The sequence below is a fragment of the Humulus lupulus genome, chromosome 3 (assembly GCF_963169125.1).
Source record: "Humulus lupulus chromosome 3, drHumLupu1.1, whole genome shotgun sequence".
Lineage (NCBI taxonomy): Eukaryota > Viridiplantae > Streptophyta > Magnoliopsida > Rosales > Cannabaceae > Humulus > Humulus lupulus.
Window position 1 is genome coordinate 253,653,161 of NC_084795.1, and position 20,258 is coordinate 253,673,418.

The following is a 20,258-nucleotide window of genomic DNA, read 5'->3' on the forward strand; positions in this document are numbered from 1 at the left end:
AATGAATCGGCCTACCAGAGCCAGCCTCCAGTTAAATCCTGGTTCTACCTCTTCAGTTGCTTCGTTATTACCTTGTAGATCTAGTTCTTCTTCATCCTCCTCTGCCAGATTTATTGTATTTATTCTTGGAACCAACTTATTGAGATCCTCCATTGAGCGTGAGACAAACCAGAAAAAATCCAATGAAAACGATGGAATATATAAATTCTGTAAACTTCGATGAAAGAAATCGACAAAATACTGCTTTTTAGACTAAAATTGCTTTAGGAAAAGACAAAGACCTGATACCCATGACAACAGTCAAGACATTGGAAAATAATTCCTCTAAAAATGTCTTTTTGGAGAAGCTATTACTTATCCTAAATCTAAAAAGAAACATCAAATTTGAATTTAAAAAAATGATATAAATCAAAAGCAATCATAAAAACTAAAAAAAAAAACTATTGAAGAAAAAGAAGAAGAAATCTTCATGAAAATATGAAAAAGAAGAATAAGAATAAGATATATTTTTAGTAACATAAGTAATCAATTATCTCAAAAAACCCATAAATATACACATATATTGGAAGGTGAAGGTCACCAATTACCTATAACATATCTAAAGATAGAAAAAAAAAACCATAGAAACTATATTTGCAATAATACGATTAATCGCTTACCTAAAAAACTTAAAAATTTAGACATGTTAACCGTTTAAAGATTGCAGCAGAAGAAGGAGTTATGAACGTTGCCGGCAAAAGAAGAAGAAGAAGAAGATTGAATAGCCGGTCAGAGCTTTAGGAGGTTGTTGGATTTTGGTTGCTCTTCATTTGAATTTCATGGTTGCTAGCTATTCCACTCTCAGTTTTTTATTTGGTCTCTAAGTCGAATTCATCCTTGGTTTGCTTATCTATTTTTTATTTTGAATGTGTTCTTTCCCATTTTTGTAGTTCCCTGTTTTTGTCCATAGTTTTTAATTTTTCCAATAAAATTTTAAAAAAGTATAGCCCCTGTTGTAAATTATAGCCATAGAAGTTATATTTCTAAAAATTTCCTATACTACCCAAAAATAGTGGAGCCCCAATTGAAAGATTAGGAAGAGGCCCAATTCAAGTTATGAAACGAAAAATTCCATACAAATACGCGGGAATGCTCTTAGAAATGGCCATCTATCAAAATCTTTTTTGCCGCCCAATTTAATCAAATTTGAGAACAATATTCAATCTCAATCTCTCGCTTATTTTTTCTTTTTTTTCTTTCTCCACTCCAATGCTCACGACTTCTCCTTCCAGCTCCATCTATTCCTCCATTGTCACTCTTCGGCAAGTTTGAAACATCTGGTAAAAGATTTATTTATTTCCTTTTCGCCTTCTCTTGATACTATATTCAGTTTTGAAGTTTGGATTTTGATGGCTAGAACTATGTTTGTTCGTTTCTCTTTGTTCCTTGCTGCTCTTTCCACCAATTTCATTGTCTCTTCCAGCTCTATGATTCTAGATTAAGCGATTTCTCTTTCTAATTTTGTTTGGGTCTTGTTTGTCTTTAGGTTTCTAGAGACAAAATTTGATCTTTTTGAGCTTTGTATAACAATATATCCACTGCTGCCGACAGTGGATTTATCAGATTATTTGAAAAACATAAAAGGATTTTTCCTGAGGTTGTGATTTGGGCAAGGCAGAAAATTTGCATTAATGCAGTCCAAAATCGGTACCTTTTTCAAAACCTCCTCCTCTTCTGCTTCGATTGAATCCCCTAACCCACCTCCAGTTTCTGAAGAAGATACAAATTAGACATCTGGGAGGAAAAAGAACACTAGTTTTTCAACATATAAACTCGAAGAGATCCCGACCGAAACAGGTATTGCTTTGTATTTGTATATGGTTGTATATAAAATGAAAGATGTCGAAAGTGAATTCAGAATTGTGGGTTTGTATTTTACTTTTTTGGTGAGTTCTGTAAGTTGAACATAGTTGTTTCATCACTGAATTTTATTTTTCTTCTGTTATTGATGAAGTGGGGAAAGAGAAAATGCCAAAGACGGCCAATGGCTGAAAAAACTGTTTCGGACAGGGAGAACAATGGGGAAAAACAAGAAGAGAAGCTATTCCCAGTACCACTTAGATTTGGGTCAGTCTGATTTTAACCTTCATAGTTGTTCCATATGTCTCATAAGGATTTTCATAAGAACTATACCCATGGAATTCAATTTAAGGTAGAAATATTTGAAAGTCATTTTGAAATGGGCTTGTGTTATCTCTTAGTTGAAATAAAAATTGGAACAAATTGCTGATAAAGTTTCTGGCGGAGTTGCGAACTATGTCGCTCTCTTTAAGATGTTTTGTGGCTCTGCCCCAAGTGTGCACGACACTCTATCAACCACGCCGTCCTCAGGATAAAACAGTCACTGTATACGATACCTCTCTACACTAAAAGGCTTCGTTCTCGTACACCCTCAAAAGCTCAGAGAAAATTTAATTAATTTAGAAGAGATTTTTTTTTTGTAAAAAAGATGTATTCTCCCGTTATTCTAATATGACTTATGTAGAAAAGTTGATCACAATAAAACGGTAAGACAACGTTTATTCAATCATGTCGTGGGAGGAATTGTCACGTGGTCATATGCAAGTAAAACGGATCACATTTCGCAGCTCTTCCTAATAAATCGTTTTAAAATTAATTAATAAATAAAAAATATTTATTTTATTAAATAATTTTTTTTTTCAACAAAAAATAAAGTACCACACCACCCGCCTACCAGCTCAGGTCTGTTGGACGGCAGCGCGCGCGAGTGTGGTGGTCAAGTGTGAGTCCTCACCCATTCGCACAAAACTGGGTACCCTTTGGGGCACACTCCAATGCATGGCACTTGCATTTTATATACACTTTTGGAGGAGTGTTCCAAATCCATGTGGAACTTTTCCCATATCACACACAAATATATTTTTTCAATTTTTAACAATTCACTTTTAACTTTTAACAAAAAGTTCCAACAATCCCCCACTTGAATTTTTAAAACATATTTTTTCGAGCAATATCAGAATCTACAAGATTGTGCATAAATAAATGTATCTTTCGATTTGAACATTTGCGTTGTCAATACGATTTAGATTATACTAGAGTGACACGTAGTCTTGAACTCTATTTCTAACATCGTACCACACACCAACCTTTCAAGGGTGTAGTAAAAAAGCCTGTGCGTTAATGGCCATGCACGTCTATCCCAGTATAGTGAATGCTCTAGAAATTTTGCCCAAAATTCTATAGGAAGCGGCCCTACTTCCACATTCACATAGGTGAGTCTATCAAGAGTACTCCTGTAGCTCGGTACTTTATTCCACATAGAGTATAGATCTCATTAAGAGTTTCTATTAACCCATCCTCTCATCGCTTCAGGAATTCATGCTTCTATATGCTTTAATAGAAATAGCATGATCCAACTCATATCACTTCACAACTTGTTATCACCCATTGAACCTAGTTCTTGGGATCTCCAGTCTTTAGGTTGGGTTAACATCATGAGTGATTCATCACTCTAAAGGCAATAGTCCCATTCCTTTCGATGTTTTATGGACTTTCTCTCTAGCTAATCCTTTCGTCAAAGGATCTGCTAAGTTATCATCAGTGCGTACATGGTCCATCTCTAATAGCTCCTGTTGAGAGACTCTCTAACAGTACTATGCTTACGACGTATCTGTCGTCTCTTGCCGTTGTAATAACGGTTCTGAATTTTAGCAATAGTCGCGATACTATCGCAGTGGATCAACACAGCTGGTATCAGTTTTTCCCATAAAGGGATCTCAACTAGCAAGCTTCTCAGCCAACCTGCTTCTTCACTAGCTGTAGCTAGTGCTATCATTTCATACTCCATGGTGGATTGAGCCAAAATAGTCTATTTCTTAGATTTCCAAGAAACAGCTCCACCAGCTATACTAAAGATATAGCCACTTGTTGCTTTGGAATCATCTGACAAAGTGTTCCAGTCTGCATCAATATATCCTTCAAGAACAACTGGAAACTTTTGATAATGTGATCCAAGGTTCATGGTTCTCTTAAGGTATCTCATGACCCTTTCAATAGCATGCCAATGTTCTATACTAGGTCTATCAGTAAACCTGCACAATAATCCCACAACATAAGCAATGTCGGGTCTCATACAATCAGTGGCATATCGAAGACTACCAATGATGCTCGCATAGTCAGACTGTCTCACACAATCACCAGTGTTCTTAAATAACTTAACACTTGGATCATATGGTGTGCAAGCATGTTTACAGTCAAAGTAATTGTATTTCTTTAGAATCTTCTCAATGTAATGAGATTGATCCAAAGAAATTCCCTTTTTAGACCTAGTAATCTTAATACCAAGGATTACATTCGCTTCTCCAAGGTCTTTCATATCAAAGTTAGCACATAAAAGAGATTTCATAGCATTCACGGCGTGGATATTCGAACAAAAAATGAGCAAGTCATCCACATATAGACATACAATAGTGCAAATGTCATTCTCAAATTTATTATAAATGCATTTGTCACTTTCATTCACTTTAAACCCATGTGAGATAACTAAATTGTCAAATTTCTCAAGCCATTACTTAGGTGTCTGCTTGAGACCGTATAGAGACTTATCCATTTTACAAACCCTATGTTCCTGGCCATGGATCACAAACCCTTCAGGTTGATCCATATAGATTTCCTCTTCTAATTCACTATTCAAAAAAGCAGTCTTAACATCCATTTGGTGTACAACTAGATTGTGAATGGCAGCTAGGGAAATCAAAACTCTAATGGATGTTATTCTTGTAACATGTGAAAAAGTGTCAAGGAAATCCATATTTTCTCTCTGCCTAAAACCCTTGGCTACCAAGCGAGCCTTGTACTTATCAACAGTACCATCGGGTTTCAAATTCTTTTTCAAAATCCACTTACAACCTATAGGCTTACAACCAAGAGGTAAATCAACTAAGTGCCACGTATTGTTAGACTCAAGAGAGTCCATTTCATCATTTATGGCTTCTTGCCAGAGGTTAGCATCTAAAGAAGACAAGGCTTCTTGGAGGTTAGCAGGATCCTCCTCTAATGTATAGACATGGATATCAGAACCATAATCTTTAGCAACTCTAGCTCTCTTACTTCTCCTAGGTTCTGATTCTCTATCCTCAATATGCTCATTACTCCTAATCGTAGGAATGTTGCTAGTAGATGCGCCCCCACTATTTCTCAATTTAAAAGGGAATTTATGTTCATAAAAATCAGCATCATTTGATTCCACAATAACATGCGCATTTAAATCATAGAACCTATGCTTTACTATTAATTGCATATCCGATAAATACACATTCATAGGCTCTACTTGCTAGCTTAATTCTCTTAGGATCAAGAATATGAACATAAGCCAAACAACCCCACGTTCTAAAATAAGACAGGTTAGGTTGCCTATTTTTCAAGATCTCATATGGTGAAACTTTGCTCTTAGACTTAGGAACTCTATTCAACACATAATAAACAGTCAAAAGAATTTCACCCCACCAATGAGATGCAGCACCAGAATTCAATAAAATAGCCACGACAGATTCAGTAAAAGTTCGATTCTTTCTTTCAGCTTTACCGTTCATTTTAGGTGAATATGGTGCAATGGTTTCGTGTATAATGCCATGTGAATTATAAAACTCAATAAACATGCTTGAATCATATTCAGTTCCTCTATCACTACAAAACCTTTTAATTTTCTTATTGAATTGATTCTCAATTTCGGTCACAAATAATTTGAACATGTCAAGCGCATCACTTTTATTTTTCATTAAGTACACATAAGTAAAGTCAAAACAATCATCAATAAAAGTGATGAAATAACGTTTACCATTCCTAGTTAACGTTCCATCAAGTTCAAAAATATCTGAATGAATTAAATCTAAAGGCTCAGATTCTGTAGTAATTGATTTATGTGGTGTCTTAGTTATCTTTGCTTGACTACAAAAATCACATTTTTCAAAATCATTATTTGATACTTTAGGAATTAAACCAATGTTACTCATGTTCTCAATAATGTGTTTATTAACATATCAAAGTCTAGCATGCCAAATATTAAAATTACACAAAATATTAGCAGAAGGAGAAACTTTGTTGAGTTCAACATTTAACTTAAACATGCCATCAGTGGCATAACCCTTCCCAAAAAAAATATCATTCTTAGTGATGGTGTACAAATCAACCACAATAGTTTGAGTAAACCCAGCCTTATTAAGCAAAAAACCAGAAACCAGATTCTTTCTCATCTCAGGAGTATGCATTACATCTTTCAGTAATAAAGTCTTTCCTGAGGTAAACTTGAGCTCCACATTCCCAATCCCAGCAATAATAGTGGTGTGGGAATCTCCCAACAACACTTTCTTATCATCAGCAGCAGTGTATGTTTTAAACATAGCATGATCATAATAGACATGGCGTGAAGCGCCAATGTCAACCCACCACCCATCTGATCCACCAATAAGGTTGATCACAGAAATCATAGCTGTAAAAGCTTCTTCAGTCAAGTTAGCCTGCGGAGCAGTGCTTGGCTTGTTCCTACACTTACGTGCCATATGACCTCACTTGTTACAATTGTAACAAAGGAATTGTCCAGAGTCATTCTGTTTAGGTGGAGGTTGCTGCCTTCCAGGTTGGTTCCTATTATGGTTCCGACTCTAATTGTTGTTTCGAGGAGTGTTTAGGTTGTTGCGGTTGGAATTTGAATTCGAGTTGCGGTTCTGATTCTTAAATTTTTTGCCATTAGGCTTCAGAACCGCAGGTGTGGAATTCTTGGGGTTGCAGTTAGAGACAACAAGCACCTCTTCTTTCTGGTCTTGTTTCCTTGCTTCCTCCTCGATACGAAGGCGGGTGATCAAACTCTCTAAGGAAAATTCCTTAGTCTTATGCCTGAGTACATTTTTAAAATCCTTCCAGGAAGGAGGTAATTTTTCAATTAAAACAACAACTTGAAACTATTCATCAAGAGTCATACCTTCTGAGATAATCTCATGCGCGATTTTTTGAATTCCGTGAGATTGGGCTTCCACAGATTTATTGTCCACCATTTGATACTTCAGGTAGCGATTGACAGCGTACTTTTTAGTCCCCACCTCTTCTATATCATATTTCTTTTGCAGTGCCTCCCAAATTTCCTTTGCTGACTTGTCTGAACTATAATAATCATAGAGATCATCAGATAAATCGTTAAGAATAAAGTTCTTACAGAGGAATTCATTTTCAACCCAAGAGTCCAATTTCTTTTGTTGCTTCTCGTGTTCAGTCTCTTTGTCCTTGTCGGTCGAAGGTTTAGAGACAACCGACTTCAGAGTAGTGAGGACAAACGCAACCTTCTTCATGGTCAGATAAAAGAGCATCTTTTGTTTCCAACGCTTAAAGTGCAAACCCTCAAAACGAAATGACTTGTTAATATCAGTAGAGGCAGAACCAGAAAAAGCATCGGTAGTAGCCATAGCAGAACAAAACATCTTAAAATTGTTATCTCTTAATTGAAATAAAAATTGGAACAAATTACTGATAAAGTTTCTGGCTAAGTCGCGGACAATGTCGCTCTCTTTAAGACGTTTCGCGACTCTGCCCCAAGTGTGCACGATAGTCTATCAACCACGTCGTCTCTAAGATAAAACAACCACTGTATACGATACCTCTCTACACTGAAAGACTTCGCTCTCGTTCACCCTCAAAAGCTCAGAGAAAATTTGATTATTTTAGAAGAGAATGTTTTCTGTAAAAAATATGTATTCTCCCGTTATTCTAATCTGACTTATGTAGAGAAGTTGATCACAATAAAATGGTAAGAAAGCGTTTACTCAATCGCGTTGTGGGAGGAATTGTCACGTGGTCATATGCAGTTAAAACATATCATGTTTACTGCTTCCTAATAAATCGTTTTAAATTAATTAATAAATAAATAATATTTATTGTATTAAATATTTTTTTTTCAACAAAAAAATAAAGTACCACACCACCCGCCCAGTCGGACGGACGGAGGAGGTGCGCGCATCCATTCGTACAAAACTGGGTACCCCTTGGGGCACACCTCAATGCATGACACTTGTATCTTATATACACTCTTGGAGGAGTGTTCCAAATCCATGTGGGACTTTTCCCATATCACACATAAATATACTTTTTTCAATTTTTAACAATTCACTTTTCACTTTTAACAAAAAGTTCCAACAGCTTGTTGTGTTGATTTGGTTCTTGCTTTTATCAAAATTATTAATATTAAATATTGCAGGGTTGGTCTAGTGAAAGGGTTATTTTTACATTGCTACCATTGAAGGTGGTCGGATTGTTATGGTTTTGGATAGTGATTCTACTGCTAAAAAAAATAAGGTTTGGATTGAATATTTATACTTTCACTCAAGTCAAAAGAAATGTTTATGTAATTACAGAGAAGAATGAGTTGAAGGAGTATTTTTTTTGTTTTTCTTTTATTTTAAAAAAATATGATATTTGTTGAACAAAGAAAGAAGAAATAAGTTGTTGTAATTTGTATTCTCAAGATCACAAAACACAAGTTAGATAGACAAATTCTAACAATGTATAACTCATAGAACAATGCACAACAGAAAGTTTTGAACCAAAGAATAGAAATGGACCAATACACAGTAGGATTATACTGGTTCAAAGACTAGTTTTTTAGTCTTCTACATCCAGTTTTGGAACATCATCATGGAGGCTTTTATTGATCATTAATGGAGAAAACATACTGTCAAGTGTGGCTATCCAAAAAGCACTCAAACTCAGTGAAACATTCACTCACTCACCCGAGCAATTCACTGTCACAACAGTAGTGAAATTGCCCAATACAGTAGCCCAAAACCCCACACTCTTTCTCAACTCTCTTCTCTCACTTTCTTGATCTTCTCTCTTTCTCAATCTTGGAGCTTCTCACTCTTCCTCTGTTTTAAAACTGTGTATCTAACAAGCCTTCTTGAAACATGTATATATATATATGGACCAACAATAATGATGACTAGGAGAGTTAGTTAGGCAGCTGACAAAAAATAAAGGTAGTTAAGTTAGTTGAATTTTGGGAGGAGTAAAACCTACAAATTCCACCTTATTCCTTCCAAAAAAACAACTGAAAAAGATTGAGATCCTTCTCCAAGATGGTATTCCTTAAATGTACTATTAGTTCCAAAGACTAAGCAAGTTTAGGCAATCCCTAAACTTACTGTCAAGATTTTAGTGCCAACATCAGCTGGGTTATCTTCTGTTTTTACTTTATCTAAGTCAATAGTCTCATCTTCAATTTTCTCCCTTATCCAAAAAGCCTTATATCAATGTGTTTACTCTTCTCACGATACATAGGGTTCTTTCATAGATGAATTGAAGATTGGCTGTCCGAGTACACCTTTGCTTTACCATTCAGCAACTTTAATTCTTGTAAAATGCCCTGCAACCAAATAGCTTCTTTAAATGCCTTAGTAGTAGCCATAAATTCTGCCTCTGTGGTAGATAAAGCAACAACAGATTGCAGCTGAGCTTTTCAACACACACAGTTCCCATTAGTCATGAAGATGTAAGCAGTAGTAGATCTTCGAGTGTCCCTGTTTGAAGCATAATCAACATCCACATAACCTGTTAGTTCAAGATCCTTTTCAGCTCTTTTGTACACCAAACCATAATCCCAAGTTCCCTTTAAGTACCATAGAAGCCATTTGAGAGCTTGCCAATGTTCTAAACCGGGATTTGACATGAACCTACTAAGAACACTGAGTGCATGTGCAATATCTGGTCTAGTACTAACCATTATATACATTAGGAAACCTAGAGCCATAGCATATGGCACTTTGCTCATTTCGTCGACTTCTTCTGAGTTGACAGGACACTGTTCTTTGGACAGTGCAACATGACCTCCTAAAGGTACTGATGTACTCTTGGCATCTTGTAGATTAAACTTCTGGACCACTCTCTGAATGTAATTTGATTGTTTCAGATACAATCTTCCATCTCTTCGGTTTCTTGTAACTTCTATGCCAAGAATTTTCTGAACATGACCAAGTTCCTTCATTTCAAACTCTTGTTTGAGTTTAGTTTTTAGTCCTTTAATTACTGCCTTATCCTTGCTCAAGATGAGCATATCATCCACATAAAGCAACAAGTATACTGCTGTAGATAGATTCAGATTTTTTAAATAAAGGCAATGATCAAAATCCGACCTTGTGAACCCGATTGTTTGCATATAAGAGTTGAACCTTTTATTCCACTGTCTTGGGGATTGTTTCAAGTCATATATGGATTTCTTGAGCTTGCAAACTAGTCCTGACTTGTTGCTTTCCACCTGAAAACCAGGTGGTTGTTAGTATATCTCTTCTTCCAAATAACCGTTTAGAAAGGCTGTTTTGACATCAAGTTGTTCCACTTCCATGTCTTGATGTGTTGCAATGATAGAAGCAGCCTTATTGTCTTGTATTTAACAACAGGAGAAAAAAAAATTATGTGTAATCCGTGCCTTCCACCTGAGTGAAACCTTTGGCTACAAGTCTAGCTTTAAATCTCTGTGGTTCAACCTCAGTTATTCCTTCTTTCACCTTGCATATCCACTTGCATTCAATTACCTTCTGGTTTGGAGGCTTCACAACAAGTTCCCAAGTTTTGTTCTTGTCAAGTGATTCCATCTCCTCTCTCATAGCTACAGTCCATTTGTCTTTGTGTACCCCATTTACAGCTTCCTCATAGCTTAATGGTTCATGAGTTTCTCTTTGGACAGAAGCTAGTGCATATGCTATTAAATCTACTTCTGCATATCGGGTTGGAGGCTGTATATCTCTTCTAGCTCTATCTCTAGCAAGTTGGTAGTTAGAGAGATCTTCTTGATCATTTGAGACCTCTATTTCCTCTTCTATTTCCTCATCTCCAATCTCAATTTCACCTGAGTCTGCAGCATATTTTTCAATTTTTGTCTTTGCCATTTCTTTGCTTGATGAGTTACCTGCAAAGTCATTCAACAAACTACCCTTCTCGGAGATTAAGTGAGGAAAGTCAATTTCATTAAATGTCACATTTCTTGCTATGACAATCTTAAGTTTTCCCTTTTGGTTAATGCATATCTTATATCCTTTAGTGCCAATAGCATAACCAAGAAAAATACCTTTTACTGATCTAGGCTTTAGCTTATCTTTGGTTTGATGTACGTATGCAGTACAACGAAATGCTTTGAGATGTCTAAGATTAGGCAATCTACCATACCATTTTTCATAAGGAGTTTTCAAATCTATAGACCTATTCGGGCTTCTGTTTATCAAGTAACAGGTTGTAGCTAGTGCTTCTCCCCAAAATGTTTTGCCTAGAGCGGAACTAAACAATAAACATCTCACTTTGTTTAACAAGGTTCTATTCATTCTTTCTGCAATTCCATTTTGTTCGGGAGTGTTAACAACAGTTCTATGCCTAGTTATGCCACAATCTTTACACAAAGAATCAAACTCGTTATTTACAAACTCCAAACCATTGTCAATCCTAAGTGTACTAACTTTCAGATTATTTTGGTTTTCTACTTGAGTTTTCCATGTCTTGAATTGATCTAAACATTCAACTTTAGTTTTTAATAGATGTCCAAACACATTTACTAAAGTCATCAACAATAGAAAGGAAGTATTGTTTACCTGAGTGTGTAGGCACTTTGTATGGCCCCCATAAGTCAGCATGAACATACTTAAGTATCCTCTTTGTGTTGTGTTTTGCGGCTGTGAACTTAATCTTGTGTTGTTTTCCCAATATGCAGGCTTCACAAAATGGTAAGGCACATACCTTTAGCTTCTCGATTATGCCCTGCTTGTGCAATTCCTTTATGCCTTGTTCACTGATATGTCCAAGTCTTTGGTGCCAGATTTTCATATCATTTTCTTGGCTTCTCACCATGTCTGCTTCAGCAGCTGGAACTGTTTCTCCATCCAACACATAAAGACCATTTATTTTCTTCCCTTTCATGACTACCAATGAGCCTCTTGTAATCTTTAAGATTCCCTCACTAGATTTATAACCATAGCCTTCATCTTCAAGTGTCCCAAGAGAGATTAGATTTCTTTTAAGATTTGGTATGTGCCCTACATTGGATAGGACTTTGATCTCTCCATTAAATTGCTTGACAGCCACTTGGCCGATTCCCACAACCCTGCATGAAAAATAGCACTTTTCCACCATCAATAGATTTATAATCAAAAAATGACTCTTGATTTGGACACATGTGATAAGTGCATCCAGAATCTAGAATTCACTCCCTGTTTAATGAGGTTTCTGAGATGGAAAAGAGTTCTCCATCTGATGAGTATTCTTCACTTCTTTCAGCAATGGTAGCCGTATCTCTCTTGATAGATTTCAGCTCATTATTGTGATTGTTGTACTTGTGTTTTGATTTTTGGTCTTGGTGCAGTTTGGAATAGCCTTGTTGATCTTTAACTTTGTAGCAAATTCTCTGTATATGTCCTGGCTTTCCACAGAAAAAGCATTTTCTAGTATCCCTTCCCCGAGACTTGGATCTTGAATGGGAATGATGATTTCTTGATGGACCTTTCCTAGTTGTTCTTCCTCGGGCCAAATACACTTCTTCCTTCCTAGACTCTTTTTCCAATTGTAGCTCAAAATCCTTAGATTTTAGAGCACCAAGAACATCTTCCAAGGAGATTACATCCCTTCCATATTTAATAGCAGCTTTGACGTCTTGATATGCAATCAGAAGTGATCTCAGCAGTATGATGGCTTGGCTTTCCTCATCCACTTTGTGATTTATGTTTTCCAAACCTACAATAATCTCATTAAACTGGTCAATGTTATCATCTAAAGAAAAAGAAGGGATTATTCGAAAACCATATAACCTATCAAGAAAATTAATCTTGCTTGAGATTGAAGGCTTCAAGTACAACTCTTCCAATTTGTCCCATACTTCTTTTGCTTTAGTCACCTTGGTCAAATTTCTCCTAACATTATTAGATAGATGCAGAATGATAGTGTAGTATGCCATTTCTTCCATCTCTGCGATCTCATCTGGTTTCTTCTCGGACAACAGCTTTTCTTTTCCAAGAACCTTAGCTACTTTCTGGTGCACAAGTATGCTCTTAAGGCTCTCTCTCCACAAGGCAAAGTCCCCTGTTCCATCAAACTTTTCTAACTCAAACTTTGCCATAGTTGACATAAGTTCTTGGAGCTTTCTTGATCAATCTTGTAGCAGAAATCTTCTTTGATCTTGAGCTTGGAACTTAGACCGTGTAACCTGTCTCTGATTTGTTGTAATTTGCATTCTCAAGATCACAAAACACAAGTTAGATAGACAAATTCTAACAATGTATAACTCATGAAACAATGCACAACAGAAAGTTTTGAATCAAAGAATAGAAATGGACAAATACACAATAGGATTATACTGGTTCAAAGACTCGTTTCCTAGTCTTCTACATCCAGTTTTGGAACATCATCATGGAGGCTTTTATTGATCATCAATGGAGAAAACATACAGTCAAGTGTGGCTATCCAACAAGCACTCAAACTCAGTGAAACATTCACTCACTCACCTGAGCAATTCACTGTCACAACAGTAGTGAAATTGCTCAATACAATAGCCCAAAACCCCACACTCTTTCTCAACTCACTTCTCTCACTTTCTTGATCTTCTCTCTTTCTCAATCTTGGAGCTCTTGCTCTTCCTCTGTTTTAAAACTGTGTATCTAACCAGCCTTATTGAAACATATATATATATATAGACCAACAATAATGATGACTAGGAGAGTTAGTTAGGCAGCTGACAAAAAATAAAGGTAGTTAAATTAGTTGAATTTTGGGAGGAATAAAACCTACATAAGTTAATATTTATGTGAGTGAAACATTATGGCTTGCAGGTTGAATGAGTTATGAACATGATGGAGATTGATCTTGGAAGTGGATTTATTTTCTATAAGTTTTGTAAGGTGATATAATCGTACTTTTACTCTGTCAATTTAGAATGTTCTTTTCTTCATTTTTATATCAACTACATTTGAATTCTTAGTTACTGTTTTCCATGTTTTATTAAACTGTTTCTAATTTGAACTTTTCATTTCTTATCCATAAATCATTCATAGGTTTAGAAATTATATTGCGAAACATGGATTGGAAAATGTTTTCTATTAATCGTGAATGAATAAACTTGATTAATACAATCCTATATATAAGCTTAGCTCTAAAACAGGTTTAACCGAATTGGTTATAACCAGCCTAACAAAACGACAAACCAACGGTAACAAATAACGGAAAAAAAGAAAAGAAAAAAGAATGAAATAAATAAATAGTACAATAATATATCTATTTCCTAATACCCCCTCCTCAAGATGGAGCGTAGATGTTGTAAACGGACATCTTGGATATGTGAGAAGATAACACAGGAAAGCAGAGGGGTTTTGTGAAAGCATCAGCTAATTGGAGAGAGCTGGATATTGGTATAAGGCGAATGGTGGAGTCCTTGACTTTGTCTCTGATGAAGTGGCAATCCAATTCTATGTGTTTCGTTCGTTCGTGAAATGTGGGATTATTGGCAATGTGGATTGCCGATTGGTTGTCACAGTAAATGAATGAAGGACTGGATTGTGGAAAATGAAAGTCTTGAAGAAGGTATCTCAACCAAGTGAGTTCACTGGCAGTGGCTGCTAAAGCACGGTATTCAGCCTCCGCAAAGCTTTTGGATATGGTAGGCTGTTTCTTTGTACGCCAGGAGATAAGACAATCGCCCAAAAACACACAGAACCCTGTTGTGGATCTCCTTGTGGTTGGGCAAGAAGCCCAATCCGAGTCTGAAAATCCATGAAGCTGCATGGTTGAAGAAGATGTATAGAGGAGTCCTTGGCCATGAATACCTTTTAAATATCTGAGGAGGTGATGCACAGCTTGAAGGTGAGTAGTGCGAGGAGTTGACATGAACTGGCTGAGGCAGTTGACTGCGAAGGTGATTTCAGGCCGAGATAAGGTGAGGTAGAGCAGGCGGCCTATTAACTGTCGATAGTGAGAAGGATTATCTAGAGTTTCGCCTTGTTCATTATCAAGTTTCAGCCTTGGATCCATCAGAGTCTTACTTGGTTTGCTACCCATATATCCTGTGTCTTCAAGAAGTTGGAGTGTGTATTTGCGTTGGCACAGGAACAGAGTATCGTTTGTTCGAGCAATCTCAAAGCCAAGAAAGTATTTGAGTTTGCCAAGTGTTTTGAGCTTAATCCTTTTGTGCAGAGAGTCTTGTAACTTGTGCAAAACTGAAATGTTAGGCCCTGTGATGATAATGTCGTCCACGTACACGAGTAGAGCAATGAAGGAGTCATTGATGCCTCTGGTGAAGAGTGTGTAGTCAGCTTGGGACTGCTGGAAGCCTTCTTGGACGAGTGCATCTGTGAGTTTTTTGTACCACTGCCTTGACGACTGTTTGAGTCCATAGATTGACTTGTGCAGCTTGCATACCAGATTAGCACCTGTATCAGATGAATTAGGCAGAGTTAGTCCCTTAGGCAAATTCATATAAACCTCTTCATTGAGGTCTCCATTTAAGAAAGCATTGTTAATGTCTAATTGTAATATATGCCAATTTCGAATTGTAGATATAGCTAGCAGCAATTTAAAGGTAACCATCTTTGCAACAGGGGAGAAGGTATCAAAAAAATCAAGCCCTTCTTGTTGCGTGTAACCTTGTGCAACAAGACGGGCTTTATACCGTTCTACACTCCCATAACTATTGTACTTCACTTTATATACCCAACGGCAGCCTATCGCTCTTTTGTTACTGGGTAATTCTGTGAGAGTCCAGGTGTTGTTGGAAATGAGTGCATCTAGTTCCTGTTGCATAGCTTTAATCCAGTGATCTTGTTGTATAGCTGCAAGATAATTGTGTGGTTCCTTTTGAGAGGATACTGCAAAAATGAAATTCTTGTAAGAATCAGATAAATGATCATAAGAGATAAATTTAGACAAAGGATGAGGTGTGGAGGAGTTGTCTTGAATGGCTGAATAACACTCAAAATCTCTTAGATATGCTGGTGTTTTAGTAGTCCTGTTAGATCGCCTAGGAGCAATAGGAAGTTGTTCCTGAGATGAAACATCTGAAGGTGTAGGGGATGCATGAATGTTGACATCTGAACCTTCTGATGTCTTTGATTCTTGTTCCTGAAAAGAAGGCATAGTAGAGCCATGCATGGTGGGGTAATCACATAATGCAGATTCATTTAATATAATAGGATTAGGCAGAACCAATTGAGAAAAAGGATCCAAATAAGGATTGTCATTATTCAGTTTATGAAAAGGGAAAATATTTTCATGAAACACAACATTACGAGAAATAAAACCTTGTTTTTCATTTATATCATACAATTTATATCCTTTAACCCCTTGTGGATATCCAATGAAAACACAAGTTCTAGCCCTTGGTGAGAATTTATTCCTATGAGCAGATAAAGTTGATGCAAAGGCTAAGCAGCCAAAAGATCTCAAATGGTCATATTTAGGTTTCTTGCTGAAAAGTAATTCAAAAGGAGTTTTATGCTTCAGCAAAGGTGTAGCAATCCTGTTAATTATGTATGCAGCAGTTAAAACACAATCAGACCAGAATTTAATTGGTATTTTAGCCTGAAAATATAATGCACTTGCCACATTTAATAAATGTTGGTGTTTCCTTTCAGCAACAGCATTTTGTTCTGGTGTTTCAACACATGTAAACTCATGTAATATGCCATGTTTAAGAAAGAGATCTTTAAACATTAATTCAGGTGCATTATCTGACCTAAAAGTCTTAAAAACACAATGAAATTGTGTCTGAACATATGATAGAAAATTGGGAATTATAGTCAAAGCATCAGACTTATATTGCATCAAATATATCCATGTAAATCTAGAATAGTCATCAACTAAAGTTAGAAAATATCTGTGATTAGTGTGTGAGGTAACATGATATGGGCCCCAAACATCACAATGAACTAAATCAAAAACTTTGTTTGCAAATCTGTTATTATTACTGAAAGAGAGTTTCTTTTGTTTAGCCTTTGGACAAACATAGCAAGGTTCACACTTATTCAAAGCAGAAGAATTACAATGGATAACATCTTTAAGCAAGTCTAATCGTTTATTTGATAAATGACCAAGGCGAGAATGCCAGGTCTCAACAGAAACAGATAGAATTGGTGAGGATTTTGGTGTAGCATCAAGGATGTATAAATCGTTGATAACACTACCCTTTCCAATCATCATCTTGCTGACATTGTCCTGTATAAAAAGGAACTCAGATGTAAAATGCATAGCAACAGAAGCATTTTTAGTAAGTGAGCTAACTGAGATGAGATTGTATTTGAAATTAGGCACATACAGTACATCTTCTAGCACGGTATCATTATTTAAAACTATAGATCCACTTTGACATACATAAACACTTTCATTATTAGGTAAAATTAGCTTAGTGGTAGAAATCTTGCATATGTATTGAAACAGATTTATATTTGCACAAATGTGACGTGTTGCTCCAGAATCTATGATCCACGAATTATTCAAAGGAAGTTTGGAATTATGAGATAGGATGATACCTGAGTTACCTTATTGAAGTTGATGGTTCCGAGTTATTCATACCAGATTGTTGAGCAGCAAGTAGATTCAGGAGTTGCTGATATTGACCAGTTGTCAATTGCGGAAGGAGAGTGTGACTGTCTGTAGAAACTGTGTTAGGAGTATCACAAGTATTGATCTGATTTGCACTGGCTTCAGTAGGCTTTTGTTGCTTGTTATACTTTGGAGGATATCCGTGGATCTTGTAACAACGCTCTATGGTGTGTCCAAGAACATTGCAATGAGTACAAAACGGCCTATTCCTCTTTTGTGGATGACCTTTAGGAATCTGATTGTCATTCCTAGAGCTGGCGTTCTTTTCACCTTTAAATGCAAAAGCCATTGCATGATTTGGATCTGAGTTAGCAGATGTATTTCCCTTTTGAAGCTCTTCTTGAGTCACAAGGTGGAAGACTCGATTTACTTCAGGCAATGGATCCATGAGAAGAATGCTACCACGGACTTGTGAGTAAGCATCAGAAAGTCCCATGAGGAAGGACATAATGTACTCCATGTGGTAGTGTTCTTGGAGTTTCTTGACTCCTCCACAAGTGCATCTGTGACATGTACAATTTGGCCTGTAATTGGTTAGTTCTTCCCATATAGTCTTGAGCTTAGTAAAGTACATGCTAACATTTTGGTTTTCTTGTTTTAAATTCATGAGATCCTTTCTCAAATTGAAAATATGAGGTCCATTTCGTTGATGAAATCGAACCTTAAGGTCTGACCAAATGGCCGAAGCCGACTCATCATACAGTATACTAGAGGAAATCTCTTTAGAAACAGAATTCAAAATCCAAGAAATCACCATATTATTGTTTCTAATCCAAGCAGTATAAAGATTTTGATCAGAAACAGAGGGTTTAGAGATAGAACCGTCCAAGAAACCGATCTTGTTCTTGACTGAAATGGCCAGTTGCATTGCTCTGCTCCATGACACATAGTTGTCTTGTCCGGTTAAGAGTTGTGAAACTAAGGTATTGCCAGGGTTGTCTGCGTGATGCAAGAAGTAAGGATTGGCCGGATCTTCAAGAGGATTCTTGATCGCAGCAAAGGAAAGGCTCGGATTACTTTGAGTTGAAGGTGTTTGAGGATCACCTTGTGGAATCGAGCTTTGATCGGACGGAGAGTGAACTTGAGGATCTGTCGACATTTCTGAGATTCAAGAACTCGGATGCGATCGAACAGGTTAGAGAGATGAGATGCAGCGGAATGATGAGGAAGAAATCGTGAGAATCAGAGTGCACGGCTACGCCGGAGCTGGAACGCAGGTGGGCGGAGAAACGGATCGAACAGGGAAAGGCTTAACCTTCCCGCTCTGGTCATATTGCGAAGCATGGATTGGAAAATGTTTTCTATTAATCGTGACTGAATAAACTTGATTAATACAATCCTATATATAAGCTTAGCTCTAAAACAGGTTTAACCGAATTGGTTATAACCAGCCTAACAAAACGACAAACCAACGGTAACAAATAACGGAAAAACAGAAAAGAAAAAAGAATGAAATAAATAAATAGTACAATAATATATATATTTCCTAATAAATTACTTCATGAATTTCGTCACAATGTACTTGGATCGGATTCTCTTTGGTTTTTCTTTTTTAAAAAAATCTTCAGTGATATGGGATATAATTCAGTGTTTAGAAAAAGAATAAAAAAAATGAAACTAGACTTGTTATACTGCTCTTGCAGGTCTTATTGTTCATTGTATCCAATAAGGTAGTTGGTTGCCTAATTGCGGAACCAATAGAGAAGACATTCAAAGTCATCTCAAATTCAGCGGATAGATGCGCTTATACTATTAACACAAAAGAAGAAAGAGTCAGACCAACTATCCTCCAATTTGGGGATATTAGTTTTCTGAGGGAGACTCTGAAAAGATCTCGTTCTGCTACTAATACCAAGCAGTTGGATGGAGCTCTTGGTGGCGCAATCATTTGTGAGGAGGTACCGGTGGCAGCCATCTGTGGCATTAGAGCAATTTAGTGTCTCCTGTCAACAGAAGAAAACAAATAGCTACTCAGTTATTGGATGCAGTGAGGTAAAGAAAACTGTTTTTTATTTTGGCACCCCAGACCCAAATAGAATTCCAATAAAGTTGAACTTTTGCATCCTCTGGGATTTTTAGTGTGTATGTGTTATGTCATATGACATGGTAATATAATGCCAAGATATACATGGGCCTCTTATGTACTATATTTGCGACACTGGGATTGGGTTGAAATTACTTGTTCTTTCTAATTATTCATTTCGTCTTTATTGAATTTTGACTCTTTTTTCTTTCTTTTCATATTCATATACAAGAAAAGCTTTTGGACTGGATTTGTTCTTGAACGGTCTTAGCTAGCATTTTCTCCACTCACTTCGAGTGGGAAGGCATTGGCATCAAACTACATTGGCAAATGATCATTTTTGGTTTACAAATCTAACATTTTAAACTCTATTGTGCCAACATAAGTTGGAGGCCAATGATCATTCACTTCACTAATGATTCTCTCTTTTTTTGGGGTGTTAATTTTCCAATTAAACAAGTTATACAAATTATACCATCATTTCTCATAAATATTAGGTCTCCAAAAGATTGAAAATTACTGAAATACTATTCTTCTAATACCTACTGTGTACGTTTATCAAAAGAAAAAAGAAAAGACAGACTTTTCTACATTCTTAAAAGAATGTTATGAAAATGTGAAATCTAACAGT

The 20,258-nt window shown here is 36.4% G+C and overlaps 1 pseudogene; it reads left to right on the forward strand.

Annotated features, from left to right (window-relative positions):
• Positions 1–761: 761 nt before the first annotated feature.
• LOC133825569 (protein CHROMOSOME TRANSMISSION FIDELITY 7-like) lies at positions 762–20,012 on the forward strand (annotated as a pseudogene).
• Positions 20,013–20,258: the final 246 nt, after the last annotated feature.